The 17,563-nt window shown below is 44.1% G+C and overlaps 1 long non-coding RNA gene across 1 annotated transcript in view; it reads right to left on the bottom strand.

The window, feature by feature from the left end:
- Positions 1 to 429: 429 nt before the first annotated feature.
- The window catches only part of Gm16271 (predicted gene 16271), a 59,745-nt gene continuing 42,611 nt past the window's right edge, over positions 430 to 17,563 (bottom strand). Inside the window, exons 3-5 of the long non-coding RNA NR_165263.1 lie at positions 13,230 to 13,341; positions 4,168 to 4,323; positions 430 to 818 (exon numbers count right to left, since the gene is read on the bottom strand). This is a non-coding gene — a long non-coding RNA (predicted gene 16271). The remainder of the gene's footprint in view (positions 819 to 4,167; positions 4,324 to 13,229; positions 13,342 to 17,563) is intronic.

The raw sequence follows: 17,563 nt of genomic DNA, 5'->3' as shown, positions 1-17,563 counted from the left end.
GTGACTCCCAACCATAAAATCATTACCGTTGCCACTTCATAACTGTAAAGTTGCGACTGTTTCAGACTGAAATGTAAAGGTTTTGTGAGCTGGAGGTTTACCAGAGAGGTCACGACCTTTGAGAACCCTAGCTGTAGCTCAAAGGATGCAAAGAGCAGCAGCCTGCTTTTGTTCGCTCATGCACTGCTTGACAGGTTCCAGACTTTCAAGAGTTAAAGAAGATGTACCAAATGTGCATCTGGGGGTTGGATGCTCTAGCCCTGCTTCCCATGAACCCCAACACTGGCATGGTTTTGAGCCAAGGCCTGGCTCTTGTTGATGTTGAATCATTGCCTTGGTTTGACCACCAGCTCAGCACTTCCTAACAGATAAGTCTTTATTTCTCTCAGGCCTCAGTTCTTCACACGAAAAATGGGACAGCATGCTACCTGCTTTGTAATAAGCAGTTTAATTTGAATTAGGTGTTCTAGTTCATATTAGATGTTTTGCTTTCTTCCTGGGTATATAAGTGAATGTCAATGAAATTTTAATTCTTTAGTTTGATCCACAAAATTGTTTTATGGACCTATTGTCTCCAAAAGTACTTACTGTTATGAAATGTGTATTCTAGTGAGTGCTTCGCTTACAACAGATTTCTCTAATGTCTGTTTGCATGGTTTCCATTTGTCAGTCATCATCTTAGAGTCAGAGGTAGGATTCAAATAAAAAAAAAACCCCACAGAAGTCATTCTGAGGCTTTGCACATCTGGTTACATGCCATTTCTCTTACTTCTTAGTGTGTTGATGGTCTCGTCCTAATAGGATGAGAATCCCATGCTCTAGAATAGAGAGGAGAGGAGAAATGTTGGAAAGTTGTAATTTATGCTTTCTAACCGTGTAATTATGTCCTCAATACTTAACAAGCTCTTTAAAGACCCAGGACTGAGGACAGAAAGACTACAGAAGTCACAGGAGATGGAGGACACCAGGAGAACACGGCAGGGCTCACAAGGGCTCACAGAGACTGAAGCAGCAAACGGGATGCCTGAAGGTGTAGCCCCAGGTCCTCTGTGTATGTGCTGTGGCTGTGAGCTTGGTGTTTTTGTGGGACTCCTCACTGTGGGAGCAGGTATGTCTCTGACTCTCCTGCCTGCTCCTGAGACTTTTCCTCCTTTAGGGTTGCCTGTCCTTTTCTGGTTCTATCCTGTTTTGTTCTGTTTGGTTGATGTCTCTTGAAGGCCTGCTCTTTTCTGAAGAGGAAATGGAGGGGGGAGTGGATCTGGGAGAGGAGGTTTGGGGAGCTGGGGGGAATGGAGGGAAGGGAAAGTGTGGTTAGGTTGTATTGTATGAGAGAGGAATCTATGTTTAATAAAAATGTTTTAAACATCCATGACTAGGAGGCTAAGACCCCTTGTTGCTCTTGCATGTGACTAGGCACGGTCTTCTTTCCAGTGTTTCATTTTCTTATGATCAGTCTCTCCCTGCTGAGAAAGCCCACAAGCAGGTGTCTTTATCTGTTTTGCTCATTTATTATCCATTATTTTACTAATTATTTGTCTCCCCAGAGTCTAGCACAGTACCCACAAATACCAACGAGATAAATAATACTTTCTGAATGGATAACTAAGTGAATTAATCTGAGCAAACACATTTCATCTGGAACAAAACTTGGTGGTTTTGATTTATGCTCTCTTGAGCAAAGGCAACCTTTGACTCTCGGCACCAAACAGGAAGAGCTAGAATATTCCAGAAAACAATCCATCAATGTAGCTTTTCTCTTTTTCAGAGAGATTGATGAATGTCCTTTTTCTAAGAAAATGATTGACAACCAGACTGTTTGAATCTTCCAGGTTAAGAGACAATCCAGTGATCCTTAGTGAGTCCTTTGGGGGGAAAATAAAAATAGCTCTTTGACTTTTAAGGCTTCTAAGAAACCAGAATCAACATTTCAAGAGTTGGTGGATACCACACAGTGGCCTGTGGGAATTATACACTCTACAACCAGGATCCAAGCATCACAGATGCAGGAGATCCCAAGCCACTCCCAGATCTCTACTATGTACAATAGCTACTATGTGGACACACAGGAGCCCCCCCACAGGGGAACCACATCCATTGCTCAAGAACAAAGCAGAGAAAATCCTACCGTCTATGCTCGGACCTCCATGAAGGAGTCCATTCTTGGCCTGGAGGAACTGGGTTAGTTTCTTTTCTGGTTGCTGGGAAGAAACACCCTGACAAAGGCCCCTTAGGAAGGAAACTGGGATTTTTAGCTCCCAGTTCCAGGTTACACTTCACCACAGCAGGGGAGTCACAGAGGTGGGAGCTTGAGGGGTTGGTCATATCATTTCCATAAGCAGAATCCAAGAAGAATGAATGCATGCATTCTCACATTAAGCTCACTTTCTCTACTCTCACACAGTCCCAGGCCCAAACCCAGAGAATAGCATGGCCCACAGTGGTAGAGTCATCCCATTCCAATGAACATAACCAAGCTATTCCCTTATAGACACACCCACAACCGGTGTGATCTAGAAAACCCTCATTGATGCTCTCTTTGCAGATTACTCTATATCAGCAGTTCTCACCTGCTGTGGGTTGCAACACACACATCGTCGGAGCTCATCAACCTGGTAGGAGCTCCTGAATATCAAATATTTACATTATTATTCATAACAGCAGACAAACTACAGTTATGAAGTATCAACAAAATAATTCTATGGTGGGGGGGGGGGTCACCACGACATGAAGAACTATATTAAAGAGTCGCAGCATTAGGAAGGCTGAGAACTACTGGTCTAGATTGTGCCAAGTTGACAGTTCAATCTAACCACCAAGGGACTAAATCAGGCTTTCTATAGTGATCATCTCTGGCCAACAGGACTTGGGGCTGCTGGAAGCAGGAGTAAATCAAGGACTGAATGAACACCAGTGATTCTCCAGCCTCGATATTTTTTTCAGCCTTCAAAATAGTTGAAGGATGGAATGCCAACAGACTCAAGAAAAACATATAATCAATTTTCTGTTAGCTAGGCATGAAGGGTATCATTTAGAAAAAGAGGTCTCACGATTAATTCTATTGTAAATCTGTAGACCAATTATTATTAGTTTTGTGCAGAAGCTAAAAAGAATAGACAATTTGATAAAGAACAAAGTGTTCGGCATTGTTAAATGCTATAGAAAAAAATGCAGATCGAACAGTGAAGGTCACACGCAACCCTGGTGCTAGCTTTCAAGACAATTTGGGTATAGAAGACAAACTGAGTTGAGGGGAATAAATGGGAGGTGAGGAAGAACCTACGGTCTGTGTGGATATTCTGTCCAAAAGAATTCTAATGAAGAACGTGAGAGCTCACCCAACCAGCACATGGAGGATGGGGCTAAGAAATTTGCTAAAGTCCCAACAGGGAAGTATTGCTGGAAGAAAAGGGATGTTAAACTCACAGTTTTTGTCTTGTTTCTCTTTAATTCTTTAGCAACAAGAAGTATCCCCAACTCCTTCATTGCTAATTTTACTTTAGAGACTAGAAACCTAGAAACCATCTCTCCCAGAATCCCTTAGAAGAGACTTTAGATTTCACCCATGAGAGAACAGACATGACATTGAAAGGTCCGAAGTCAAGCAGATGCCATTACTGACTGCCAAAGGGGACTGAAGGAGCGGTATGTATGTCTGTCCTTCACCATTTTGTGGCCTGATACTCACAGAGGCCAGAAGAATGTACGGATCCCCAGTAACAGGAGTTGCAGATTGTGAGCCATCGTGTGGATACTGGACATTGAACCCTGGTCCTCTAGAAGAGCAGCCAGTGAGTGCTCTTAACCACTGACCCATCTCTCCAGCATCTATTTTTATTTTTAAAGATTTTCTTTTTATCATTTTAGAATGTCATACAATGAATTTTGACCTTACTCTCCCTCCCCCAAACCCAGATCCACCGACCCACACAATTTCAACTCTTCTTTAAAAAAAAAAAGTCCAATTTTACTGCCCAAATATTCTTGGGTGTTGAGGCTATCCCTTGGAGTGGCCAACCTACTAGGGGTCATGCCCCCTTATGGCTTGGGCTTGTACAGATCTTGTACATGTTGCCATGACCACTAGGAATGTATAAGTGCACCCACCATGCTATTTCATTATATATAATGTATACACACACATACATATATATCTTTGTAGCCACCTACCTTGGCTCTTACACCTTTCTCCCCTCTCTTCCACGATGTTCTCTGAGACTTGGGAGGAGAGAGTATGGTCTAGACATCTCATTTAGGGCTCAGCACTCCAAAGTCTCTCGTTCTCTGAAAGTTGACCAATTGTGGGTCTGAGTTCACTGCCAGCTACTGAAAAAGAAAAAGCGTTGGTATGAGGGTTGAAAGATGCACAAGTCCAGTGGCTCTCAGCCTGTGGGATGCAACTCCTTACGGTCACATAATAACACCTTGCATATCAGATATCTGCATTATGATTCATAACAGCAGTGAAAATTACAGTTGTGAGGTAGCAAAAATAATTTTATGGTTGAGGATCACCACAATATGAGGAACTGAACTAAAAGGTCACAGCATTAGGAAGGTTCAGAACCGTTGTAGTAGGATGTTGACAAACCACGAGGAGTCAGTTAACTGTAGTACCATGTCTATTTAGAAGAATAACTTTAGTAGGTTCTTCCCTAGGGAAGATCCAAGATCTAAAAGATGACAAGACTCATCTGATTTTTAAACCATCATTCCTTCCCTAGTTGCCTTTAATTTTGTATAGTTTTGTTGTTTTGATAAAACATTGATCAGAATAAGCACTTAAGGGAAAGAATATGTCATGGAGATCTTTAGAGACATGGAAAGGGTAGGAAACAGTAGGACTTGCCTCCTAGTTACATGGCTTGACGGGAATAAATAAATAAATAAACAAGCCTTTGTGACTGAGGTCTGTGTAGAAGTGAAAGGCTTTGAAGTTTGAAGATATTAGAACCTAATACTTGTCTAGATTTTCCATGTTAAATTACAGGTTGAGATATGATCTTCCAGTATGTGCTGTCTATTAAAGTGTGCGTACCACGCTGAAGGCAACTGAGAGAAAGCGGGTGTAAGACTTTCCAATCTCCCCTAAACCAGTAGCTCTCAGCCTTGCTAAAGCTGCGACCCTTTAGTTCATACAGCTCCTTGTGTTGTGGTGAATCCCTCCCCCCCATCATACAATTACCTTCATTACTACTTCATAACTATGATTTTGCTAGCTATGGAGTATAATGTCAATAACTATTTTCCAATGGTCTTAGTCAACCCCCAGGAAAGGGTCATGCAACAGCCCCCTAAAGGGCCTGGCTGCAAATGTGAAACAAACCCTCATGTGAGAGGTTTGGCACAGAGAATCAGAAAAACTCACCCCTATCCCTGAGAGAGACTGCGGCAAGCAGATGTGGCTCAGCACTTACTGGACTTGGCCAGTTCCTTTGTGCTATGATTAATTCTCAAACCGTTCTGCACTCTCCACCAAGCCTGTGTAAAAGCAGGGCACTTAGCATCTCTTCAGCTCCTTACTTCTTTGCATGCCTCCATTTTCATGAAAAAACGTACATTCACTGAGTATCCACTCCTTCTGTCAACTGCCTTTCATTACAGACGTCCCAGACGGGAGTTCAGAAAGTCGTAACGAAGTGAGATTTCCCTCCCCAAAGTGTCCAGCATGTCCACCTCTAGCTATCTGCAGCTGTTTTCATTAATTTAATTTAAACAAGAAGTTAAACGCCTCAGTCTTTCGCCATGTCATCATTTCAAGTGCTCAAAGGACACTGTGGCTAACAGTTAATATAACTTGGACACCGAACAGTCTCACTACTCTAGAAAGGTCAGCCATGCTGAGCTTGGAGCTAGCAGAAAACCATCTCCATTATCCTCCACGTGTTCAAATGTAATGGTCTACGCAGGTTGTCTTTGGTGTTCCACTTCCATAACCATTTTATTAAATTATTCTCCAGAGAGCCAGTCATTGAATCAAGTCTCAAGAGAACTTTCCTTAACCAAACACGGTTGTAAGAAGTTTCTGCTGTGGCTGGGGGTGCGGCTCTGCAATAGAGCTCCTCCTAGTGTGTGTAAGGCTATAATGTCTTGTACTACTAAAAAAATTATTTACTTATTACTAATTATTAAATTATTAATTAATGAGGAAAGTATCTCTGTGGCTGGAGAATGTAAGCAGTGTTTCCTCAGACCTGAGTTCTGCCCATTTGAGTGCTGTAAAAACTCCATTTTCAGCTTCCTGAGAGAAGGAAGGCCTACAGAGTTGGGCCTTGGGCTAGTCGCTTATTAAAAATGAACACACTGTCCTGTGAAATGATTCGTTTCAACGAAAAGAGAGCTTGTCTAAAAGGCTTGTGCATTTTTATCTGAAAATATAAATGAAAAGAAAATAAAGGTTTTACTAATCTGAGTTTGACCCAGGAGTCACCCGGAGTCTGCATGCAGAGTGTCTATAGAAAAATCGGAAATCCTGCAAGAGCAAAAAAAAAAATCAACAAGGAGGCGGGGTGCCACAGCCTTTTGCTTTCGGTGTTTTGTGGCATCCTACAGTTGTGGGTCAAGTTAGTAGACATAGGCTGTCTTATTTCTATAACCAGTTGTCTTAAGACAAATGTGGTTTTAAAAGTCACCCAACGATAATGCTCAAAGCACAGCTGCAGACTACGCCGTATGAAACTGTCGATATCTGTTGCTGTTACATTAAGAAGGGCCACTTGAGAATAATTCTGACTAGTGCTTACAAACAAGAAAATGATACTGAGCCGGGGCAGTGGTGGTGCACACCTTTAATCCCAGCACGTGGGAGACAGAGGCAGGCGGATTTCTGAGTTCCAGGACAGCCTGGTCTACAGAGTGAGTTCCAGGACAGCCAGAGAAACCCTGTCTTGAAAAACCAAAAAGAAAGAGAGAGACAGAGAGAGAGAGAGAAAGAGAGAGAGAGAGAGAGAGAGAGAGAGAGAGAGAGAGAGAGAAAAGGCAAAAGAAAAGGAAAAAAACCGAAAATGATATTGATCCAGGTGTTCAGGCTAACCACATCTTAGAACAGAAAGTATGGATGTATAAAAGAGTAGGCTCGAGAAAAGCCCAAAGAAGGTAGAATTATCAAGGAGATAGATGCTCTGGAAGTCTGAGGGCCTCAGAAAGAATAAAGGCACTGCAAACGACCAGTTTTCCTCTCTTTACAGTGACCCCTGGTGTTGGGGCGTGTTATATGACAAACGCAGTAGCCAGGATGGGTTGCCCTGGGGACTGCGGATGCCTTGGGCTCTGCTGCCATCTCGTGGCCGACGCTCTAAATAGCTACCTCTGGTAATAGCATGAAGAAAATCCAGAAAACAAGGATTGTCTTAGGATTCAAGAACCGTCAAACTGTCCGAGAGAGAGAGAGAGAGAGAGAGAGAGAGAGAGAGAGAGAGAGAGAGAGAGAGAGAGAGAGAGAGAGGGAGGGAGGGAGGGAGGGAGGGAGGGAGGGAGGGAGGGAGGGAGGGAGGGAGGGAGGGAGGGAGGGAGGGAGAGAGAGAGTTCTCATGACCATGTCCCCTGCTGCATAGAAAGCGTCATAACTCAAACCAGACTACCATCAGGCACGGGAACTCATCAGGTAGCCTTACATCTTTATATCTGTTGATTCTTTCGTAGCCTCCCCTCATGTGCTGAGCTGCACAAACCGCCCCCAGGTTCCCGAACATCTAGGTAAGTAACCAAGAGTTGCTGTGCGTATCTTACGAGCTCCCAAACCTTTCTTTCCTTCAGTCATTTATTCCATGCAAAGCTGTAAAGGTCTCAGGTCATCCCTGTTGACACTCTTTCATGGAAATTATTAGAGTGGGTAGGGGTTTTTGGTGGTGGTGGTGGTGGTGGTGGTGGTGGTGGTTTGTTCTGTTTTGTTGTTGTTGTTTGTTTTCTGTCTTGCTTTTGGTTTTGTTTTTCTATTTCTTTCTTTTTTTCCAATTTTTATTAGGTATTTACTTCATTTACATTTCAAATGCTATCCCAAAAGTCCCCTATACCCTCCCTCCGCCCTGCTCCCCTTACCCACCCACTCCCACTTCTTGGCCCTGGCGTTCCCCTGTAATGAGGCATATAAAGTTTGCAAGACCAAGGGGCCTCTCTTCCCAATGATGGCCGACTAGGCCATCTTTTGATACATATGCAGCTAGAGACAGGAGCTCCGGGGGTACTGGTTAGTTCATATTGTTGTTCCACCTATAGGGTTGCAGACCCCTTCAGCTCCTTGGGTACTTTCTCTACCTCTTGGGGGCCCTGTGTTCCATCCAATAGCTGACTGTGAGCATCCATTTCTGTGTTTGCTAGGCCCCGGCATAGTCTCACATGAGACAGCTATATCTGGGTCCTTTCAGCAAAATCTTGCTGGCATATGCAATAGTGTCTGCATTTGGTGGCTGATTATGGGATGGACCCCCAAGTAAGGCAGTCTCTAGATGGTCCATCCTTTCATCTCAGCTCCAAACTTTGTCTCTGTAACTCTTTCCATGAGTGTTTTGTTCCCAATTCTAAGAAGGGGCGAAGTGTCCACACTTTGCTCTTCGTTCTTCTTGAGTTTCATGTGTTTTGCAAATTGTATCTTGGGTATTGAAAAAAATGTTCAACATCCTTAATCATCAGGGAAATGCAAATCAAAACAACCTTGAGATTCCACCTCACACCAGTCAGAAGGCTAAGATCAAAACTTCAGATGACAGCAGATGCTGGCGAGGATGTGGAGAAAGAGGAACACTCCTCCATTGTTGGTGGGATTGCAAGCTTGTACAACCACTCTGGAAATCAGTCTGGTGGTTCCTCAGAAAATTGGAAATAGTACTACTGGAGGATCCTGCAATACCTCTCAGCAGTTTTGAGTAGTATATCTTTTTCAATTAAAATTATCTTGAAGGATTATCTATTATAAAATATGATTCTAATATTTGGTAAGTACTTCATCATGCTCCTATGATAATATATTAATATTAATATCTTATATTTATGCATGCTGTTATATATTTATTGTATTCAATATTTAATTAAAAGTTCAATTTTTTTCATATTGTTAGATATTTAGTCCCTCCTTTCTTCCTGTCATGTAAACCTGTAAAAAGTGTTATGATTATCGGGTCAAAGTTTCTTCATATAAGCCTAATCTGATGAATTATATTCCAAAACAGATGTGCTTTGCTCAAATTAGATAGAGTCAAAGTGTGTTTGGACTAGCTGTGGCACTGAAGCCATCATGGGCCTGCCTCACTGAAACACAACTAATGCAGTCCTGTTTTGTGGGCTGGGGGACTGGATTAAAGATTTATGTGAGGAAGGGCACAAGGTGCCTTGTGTCCGTGACTACCCAGGATGTCTTCAGTATTAGAGAAAACGGTGGCAGTGCTGTGGAGGAGAGGTGTCTGCCTGGCAGGAAGGCCCATGAGATTGCTGGGACAGCCTCCATTTGAACCCAGGCCTATTGGCTGTCCGTGTCCCTGAACAGAGCATCTGCATCAACCCTTGTGGTCGTTTGAATGAGGATGGGAACATGGCCCCCGCAGGATGATATGTTTGAATATTTGGTCCCTAGTTGATAGAACTATTTGGGAAAGAGAAGGAGGCGTGGCCTTGTTGGAAGAGGTACGCCACAGGAGGTGGGCTTTGAGGTTTCAGAAGCCCATGCCACTCTGTTAACTTCTTCTGCTTCATACTTGTGAATCAGATGTAAGCTCACAGTCCGCTCATATAATCCAGCCTGCCTCCTGCCACGTTCCCCACAACAATGATATTCAATAGTGTAAGCAACAATAACCTTTTTCTTCTATACATTGTCGTGGCCATGGTGTCTTAGCACAGCAATGGAAAAGAAAGTAAGGTAGACTTACTAATCTGAACTGTATTGTAAACAAAACCTTGGGTTTATAGGTGTATGAGGTCTTAAGGAGCCTTGACACACATGCATCCGGATACACAGAAACCTCCAGAGCAATAGAGTGGTTCTACGATCACTCTCTACGTATCAGTGATGACCCCGGGAGGGCTGTGGTTAATCCATTTCTGCTTCAAGCTCATCCTAGACACTTCCACCCCTCCCATGGGTCCTGTGTCTGGCAGAACAGCCCTTGACAACTTTGGAGGGAGCTTTCAAGTAAGCAGACACGGAAGAGGCTGGAGTTCAGTTCTCACAGACTCAGGTTGTCAGCAAGTTCTGCTACTATCAGATTCTATCTGCTAATGGATGATATATTCTAACCGAGTATCCTGTACTGCACGGAGATGCAACCGGTAATAGCGGGAGTGAGCACAAGCTTTGTAGTCGCTTGACCTTGGATTCAAACCTGATGCAGATCTCAACATATTTGATGTTAAAAGTTACATCCGTTTTTAAAGTTTGAGACTTCATCTAAAAAGGGTGCTATTCATGTCTTCATTGAATTCTCATTGTTTGGAGCACTGTAAGTTCTCCAGAGGAGGAGGAGGAGGGGGAGGAGGGGGATTGGAGGAGGGGGGAGGGGAAGGAGGGGGAGGAGGGGGAGGAGGGGGGAGGGGAGGATGATGATGATTTCTTTTAAGGTTTTCATCTCCGGTGGCATAAGCCCTCAGCAATGAAATCTCAAAGACTATCAGGTCTCGGGTACAATGAATCAGGGCAAAACATAGGAAAATAGGTCAGCAAAATGCCAATGGCAGCCGCTTGCTTGCATCTTGGATGTACCAGCTGCAGGTTTGCACCATCAGGAAGAACATCCTAACAGAAGCCACCTGGTCATGTAGAGACACCAGACTGATCTTGGAAATGTTCCATCTGCTACATTTAAGTAAGAACTATCAGCCTATGTGTATGTCGTGGGATTTAACAAGTCCTATGCGTCTGCAGTGCGTTGTGAGACAGCCCCCATAAGGACATGTCCATGTCCTGGCCTCTAGAACCAGCAAATGTGGTTCTAACATCAATACTTTTTTTTAATGTAGCTAAGTCAAAGGTTTTGAAATATCACCTTGTGCTATCCAGATGAGCTATAAACCCCATGACAAATGTCTTCAAAAGAGGCAGGCAGTGGACAGGCAGAAAGGGTGAGAGAAGTGTATGAAGACAGAATCAGATGCTCGCTTTATATCTCCATAAGCAAAGAACACCTTCCGGCAAGGGAGGATTCTCCTGAGGAGCCCTTCCGGGAACCGTAGCCCTGCTGACACTATGAGTTCAGATTATGTTCTTTAAGCCACCAGGTGTGAGAAAATCTGTTCAAACGGACTTAGGAAAGAAATCGGTGTGCAAATGAAGTGATATTCAGTAGCAAGGCAGCGGATGACCTCATCCAGACCTGCGCAATAGATTGCAGAGGATGGAGAATCAAGCGGGGGGGGGGGGGGGGGGACGGACACGGGACGAGACAAGTGGGTGTGTAACTTGGATGAAGCTCCAGCAGGGGGTGCCAGCCGTTCTTGTTCAGTGTGGTGTCACCCTCATACAGTCTCGTGTCTGGCACATTGTAGATGCCAAGGCAGGGTCTCTAAAACAAACGAATGCATAAAAAATAGGCAGCAGGATAAACGAGCCGATGGAGGAATCTGTAATTTACGTGATGCCATTACAGCAAATGTAGCTATCGGTGATTATTTTTACCCGTAAGCATAGGTCAGTTCTGCACATTTGCCTTCTCAAGTCTTATGACTCTAACTATATCATAATAGTCAAACACCAGGGGGAAATGCTTCAAACCAGCACCAAGCTTTCCAGCATTTTTTGTGGATTTTATCACAGTGATGTGGTAATTATCAAATGTAACTGCAGGAAAGCATGCAAGAATTTGTGCAAATTACAAAGTTCTCAAGTATACTAGTCACTAGTTGTGCATTTTCTAGATAAGAGACAGAAAGGTTGCTTTGTCAACTGTCACAAGCAAACCAGTGGAAGAATGAAGAGGACAGTTTTGAGCTGCTCAATGCCGCTCCTGAATCGATTAAGAAAACATCTCCCAGATGTGCCTCCAGGCCTGTCTGATAACAGGGATTCCTCAGTCAAGACTTCCTCTTCCCAGGTGTGTCAAGCTGACTACCAAGCTTTACCACAGGATAAATCCATGGTAATTCCTATAAAGGTACCTACTGCTCCCATGAGCCAGCCCGAAATCTGTCTTTACTCGGTCATCTGATTTTCACTTCAGACTCCACTGACCATAGCCACATCTTTTGCCTGTCATGAGCTTCCCTCTCACTCCCCTTGCCTCTTCGGCTGGAATTGTACTTTTCAAATGTTTTGGTCCTAGGAATCCTTTCAGTTTTAAAGAGCATTAGGTTGTACTTTTATATATCTTGTTTCCTTCTAATAAACTTAAATGTATACTTTTTAAAAGCATTACATCTGATGTTTTACTTTCCAAGGACCATGAGTGTGTGTGTGTGTGTGTGTGTGTGTGTGTGTGTGTGTCTGTGTCTGTGTCTGTGTATAGGTCTGTGTATCTGTGTATGTCTGTGTGTCTGTGTGTGTGTCATCTATGTGTGTCTTTGTGTGTCTATGTCTGTGTGTGTCATCTATGTGTGTGTCTGTGTGAGCCTTACGTAAGCTCATTATTGTGCAGTGTTGGCTATCAGAAGGGCAAGATGAGCCAGCACGTGCTTCTCTCTGGGAGGCTCCTAACTAGCAGAGCCCCAGCTAAGCTATGAAAAAAAGAATCAGTTCATTAATTTTGTGCCCCTTGCTGTGGAGCTGCGTGAACATGATTTTGAGTTCTGTGCCCTCACCTCCTGCAGTGTCCCACCCTGCTGAAACTCGTCTGCAGGACTGGGAATATAGAATGTTTGCCCAGTTTGCATAAAGTCCCCCCACCCCACCCCCACCCCACACACACCTCTGGGAATTAGATCCCCAGCACAAACCAGGCATAGTGGTGCATTCCTGCAATCCCAGCATTTAAGAAACAGAGGTGGGAGTTTCAGAAGCTCCCTGGCCACATAGGGGGCTGGAGATGAAATTGGGTACATGAGAACCTGCACCCCCCCCCCAAAAATTACTGGTGCAGAAAACCTGTCTCAGGCTCAGGCTGCTGGGTTCTCTTTCTCTTCTCATTTTGGTAGTTGGAGGAACCAAAATCACACCCCTCTGGACTGCAGCTAGAGCCCTGTCTGGTAGCTGGAACCTGACAATGACTTTATTTCCTAGGTGTTCCTGTTCCCTGGCTCTGGGTTGGCATGACCAGTGCTCTGTCTTCAGGCCACAGCAATGACGAAGGGGACATGCAGAGAAGTCACCTGACCTTCCAGTGCAGTGAGAACAGCCTGCTGGCTCTGGGAAGAGAAGGGCGTCTCAGCTTCACGATTCGCTTCCCCGGGACATGGCTTCATCCCGCCGCAGCCAACACCAATGACCTGTTTCAGAAAAACAAAGATAAATAAACATGTCGCTTGCTTCCAGGATGTCCTGAAACTCCATTCGTCTCCACTGTGGAGCCTTTGACTCCCCACAACAGTGAAAGGGGCCTGTTCAGAACTCTTGTTGGCCTCGAACTCAGAAATCCACCTGCCTCTGGCTCCCAAGTGCTGGGATTAAAGGCATGCACCACCACCGCCCAGCTAAGATTTCTCTCTCTCTCCCTCTCTTTCTCTCTCTCTCTCTCTCTCTCTCTCTCTCTCTCTCTCTCTCTCTCTCTCTCTCTCCCTCTCTCTCTCTCTCTCTCTCAGCTTTATTATTACTATTATCTTATGTGCATTAATGTTTTCCCTGCATTCATGCCTGGTGCCTAAGAGAGGTCAGAATCACCCAGAGCTAGACTTACAGACAGTATAAACCTCCATGTGGGTGCCGGGAATCCAACCTAAGACCTCTGGGAGAGCAGCAACTGCTCTTAACCTCGCGCCATCTCTCCGGTCGGGGAAATTCTTATACCTATCAGATACGTGTCTTGTTTTACATCTCTGACGATTACCTTTGTCATTTCTACAAGAACCACAAGACAGAAAAAAACTCAATTTGGGCCACTGCAGAGGACAGATAAGCCATCTTTTGAAGTCTTTGTTCGGTGTGTGTCTTCAGTGTCACTCGTACCATCAAAAGTGTTTAGCTTGGAGACCTTTATTTAACTCTCCCCATTCCCCTGGCTGTTGAGGTTTGGTCTGTGCTGTGTACTGAAAAGCTGAATACTGGCCCTGGTTGAGCTCAGGGTGGATGAATCATGAAAGCGCAGCCATGAGGGCTGGCCAATTGGAGTTAAGAGCATCCCAGATGTAACCCAACAACTGGAACTCAGGATTCCTGGCAGGGGAGGAGACAAAATAGCTTAGAGGGTAGATATCTGCGCAGCTCTAGCGCTTTAAAGGCTTATTATAAAGATAAGAGGTTGTGTGTCTTTTATCTGAGAACTGAATGATTAAAAGCAGGGGAGGAATCCCTGATTGAGATTTAATACACTTACTACAACACCTGGCCTCTCTCTTCCAACGGTGCATGTTATAGGAAAGGTACAAATTCTATTCCAAAAGCCTCTGCTGTTCACTCAACTCATCTCCACAAAACCTGTGCCACCCAATGGAACAAACATCTTCACGTCTCTGGGCCTCAGCTCTCCTGTCCGGACAGCTAAAATCTCTGACTCCCTGTTCACAGAACCTCTGGAATGTTGTAAGAAAGTTCCCAGCATGCACCACAAACATTTGATCCTTCCCTATCTGCAAAAGAAGACTTTAGAAGTAGGAGAAGTCAATCTGGAAGAGGTAAAGGACATTACTCAGAATAGTTTAAGGGGGAAATGGATATTGGATTCGATTAACTGGAAACATGGGCGTGTTTTCTTAGGACCTTGAGAAGTCTGGACCTGTCCTTCTCTTTAGAAAAGGTTGGCCCTCTCCATCTCTCTAGAGCAGGCCGGCTCTCTCTCTCTCTCTCTCTCTCTCTCTCTCTCTCTCTCTCTCTCTCTGGCTGGCCCTCCCCCTAGCTCAGTGTTCTTGCTCATCTCCACATCATTTCCTAAGCATGAGTTCTCTTCAGGGTGACTCGAAGCCTGCCTCTCAGTCCTCTAAGTCCAGTGGAAGAGGGTCAAATACTACATGAGAAAAGCTTCTAAAAAGTATTTGCTGTTTTCATATTTGTTAAAATACAGAACTTAACTGAGTGTAGTGTGTGTTTACTCATGATGTCTACTTTATCCAGAGCAAGATGATGCTACTGTTAATGGAAGGAAGGAAAATGCACCTGAGGTCACAGCACGCGCACACACACACACACACACACACAGAGAGAGAGAGAGAGAGAGAGAGAGAGAGAGAGAGAGAGAGAGAGAGAGCAGCAGGTCTGTGACTAGGAACTGGGTTTCTTTCTTATGTCTATCCTGAGGCCAGTGTTAATCTGTATGTCTGTATGGTAGACAGAGGAAGATGTTTTCTTTTTTCATGAAAAGGTCAATTACATGCAAGCATAAAGCTTAAAACCAAAACAGAATGTGGAATTCATTGCCATCCACTTCATTATTTAACAGACAAAGGCTCCAGGACTTCAGTACTTAAGATATCTGTGTACATGAGACAGAATCAGCTCTCAGGCTCTGATTTTCTCCAATGTGATCATAGAAATTCCCTCTGTTTCTCTGACAATCAATGTCACCTAGGAAAGAAGGTGTTCGGGAGCTGACTTATGTTTGTAGCACTTTGAGAGAAAAAGCCCTTCTAGTGAGTGAGTGCTCAGCATATGCCTCACCAGAAAGAGGTCACGTGTCCACAAAGAGGTGTGCACACATGGAGGCAGGAACTTCCTCAAAATGTGTGCATGACCCAGTACAACCCACTTACACACACACACACACACACGCACATGCACACACATACATTCCACACCTCCCAGGGAACCCTGCCCTGTCCCTGTTCAAAGACAACTTCCCTTTGTTGACAGCAATTGTGCCAGCTGAGCGACTCTTTTGAGTCACACAACAAAAAGGCTTGCAAAGAGGCAGCTTTCAAGACCTAATCTATGGTGAAGACCACCCCTTCCAGACAAGTAGGGTGGCTGTCAGCTGCCAGCCACATTCCAGGGATGGGAGGCAGTATGTGCCCTCTGCCCAGAGCCACCTCAGCCCCACCCAATAAAGGGCAAGGCCTGCATCCCACAGACAACATTCCTCCGCCGTACAGCTGCGCCGTGTTTCAACACGCCCCATTGTACTGCTGATTTAATGAGGCCTCTACGACACTGGGTTTGGAGACCGTCATCAGGTTGCCAAAGCTCGAGACACTTGAGCTTCTTGGGTTCCTCTATCTGAGAATTCTGGGCCATTAGTGAACATATTTTAAAATAAGCACAATAATAATAACCCCTTTACAGACAAGTGGGACTTTGTTAATTCTCTCCTTGTCCAAACTAAGGAGTATTAATAGCAAACAGAGCACCCACTTTGCAGACATAAGCCAGCTTCAACTCTGCAACATGCTAGCTGGGAGAATTTTCTGAACGACATTAAACTTCAATTCCTCAGCTGTAAGATGAACTTGCTAACCTCATCTTCCTTAAAGGACCACCAGAGAGCTGAGTTACAAAACAAACAAGCAAACAAAATGACAGAGACCCCCTCAATATTATCCAGTCCCTCAAACGAGCTCAACAAACAGGAGGTATTATTCCTTTATCAGAATATATGTAATGCTAGAAAACCAGTCGGAACAATTTTTACATCCCTGTTATCTGAACCTTCTCCTGACTGTCCTTTCCCCTAACAATTCCAAGAATGTGAGTTATCACCCGAAAGTGGTTTGAACAGTGACTGGCAGATGATATGTTACTTCCTGCTATTGTTACTGTTGTTGTTCATAGCAGCACTATTATTACTGAGTAAGAAATAAACCACCGTACTTGTGGAGATAAAAATCAATCAACAGAACCTATCTGATTACCCCACATATTTCTGCTCTGAAAGGGTCACGTTCTGTAGTCCTGGCTGACCTGGAACTCTTTTTGTAGACCAGGCTGGCCTCATGCTCCTAGACATCTGCCTGTCTGTGCCTTGCAAGTGCCTTTAAAGCTCTGTGGCTCCATGCCTGGCCTTTGACATGCGATTTTAAGAGGAAAAAAGAAAATAAAACTTATAGGAAAGTGAGATAAAATATGGTCACAATTTAGCTAAAGCGGGAGTTGTCCAAACCAACACCCACAAGGAAAAGTGGTGTTACCCGTCACACACTTTGTAAATCGTTGTAAATAGTTGTAACAACCCACTCATTTGTCTTCACGTTGTCCATTGTTATTAATCATACTATAAGAAAATAATGTAGCTGCCAGATAGATACACTTATGGCCTATAAAGCCAAAGATTTTACCCTCTGGTCCTTTACAGAGAAAGCTCGCTGACCTTCAAGTCTGAAGAGAACACAGGGATTTAACAACAGCATCTTACATGGAGTATGTCATCGTTGGATTTGTTTTCAAGAATGAAGCAAGTGAATAAATGAAGAAGCAGGAAACAGTTGATGGATTGTCGTCCCTGACCCGCAGGGCTTCATAAAATCACAACCACCTCATACTGGTGTGTCAGCTCTGCTATTGTCCCAAGGAACTGCCTGTACCATTGTTGGGAATGAATGGGCCATAAATAGTGCTTGGAAATCAGAT

Source organism: Mus musculus, chromosome 10 (genome assembly GCF_000001635.26).
Source record: "Mus musculus strain C57BL/6J chromosome 10, GRCm38.p6 C57BL/6J".
Classification (NCBI taxonomy): Eukaryota; Metazoa; Chordata; class Mammalia; order Rodentia; family Muridae; genus Mus; species Mus musculus.
The sequence above is the reverse complement of the archived record's forward strand: the minus strand, read 5'-3'. Positions and strand labels throughout refer to the sequence as shown.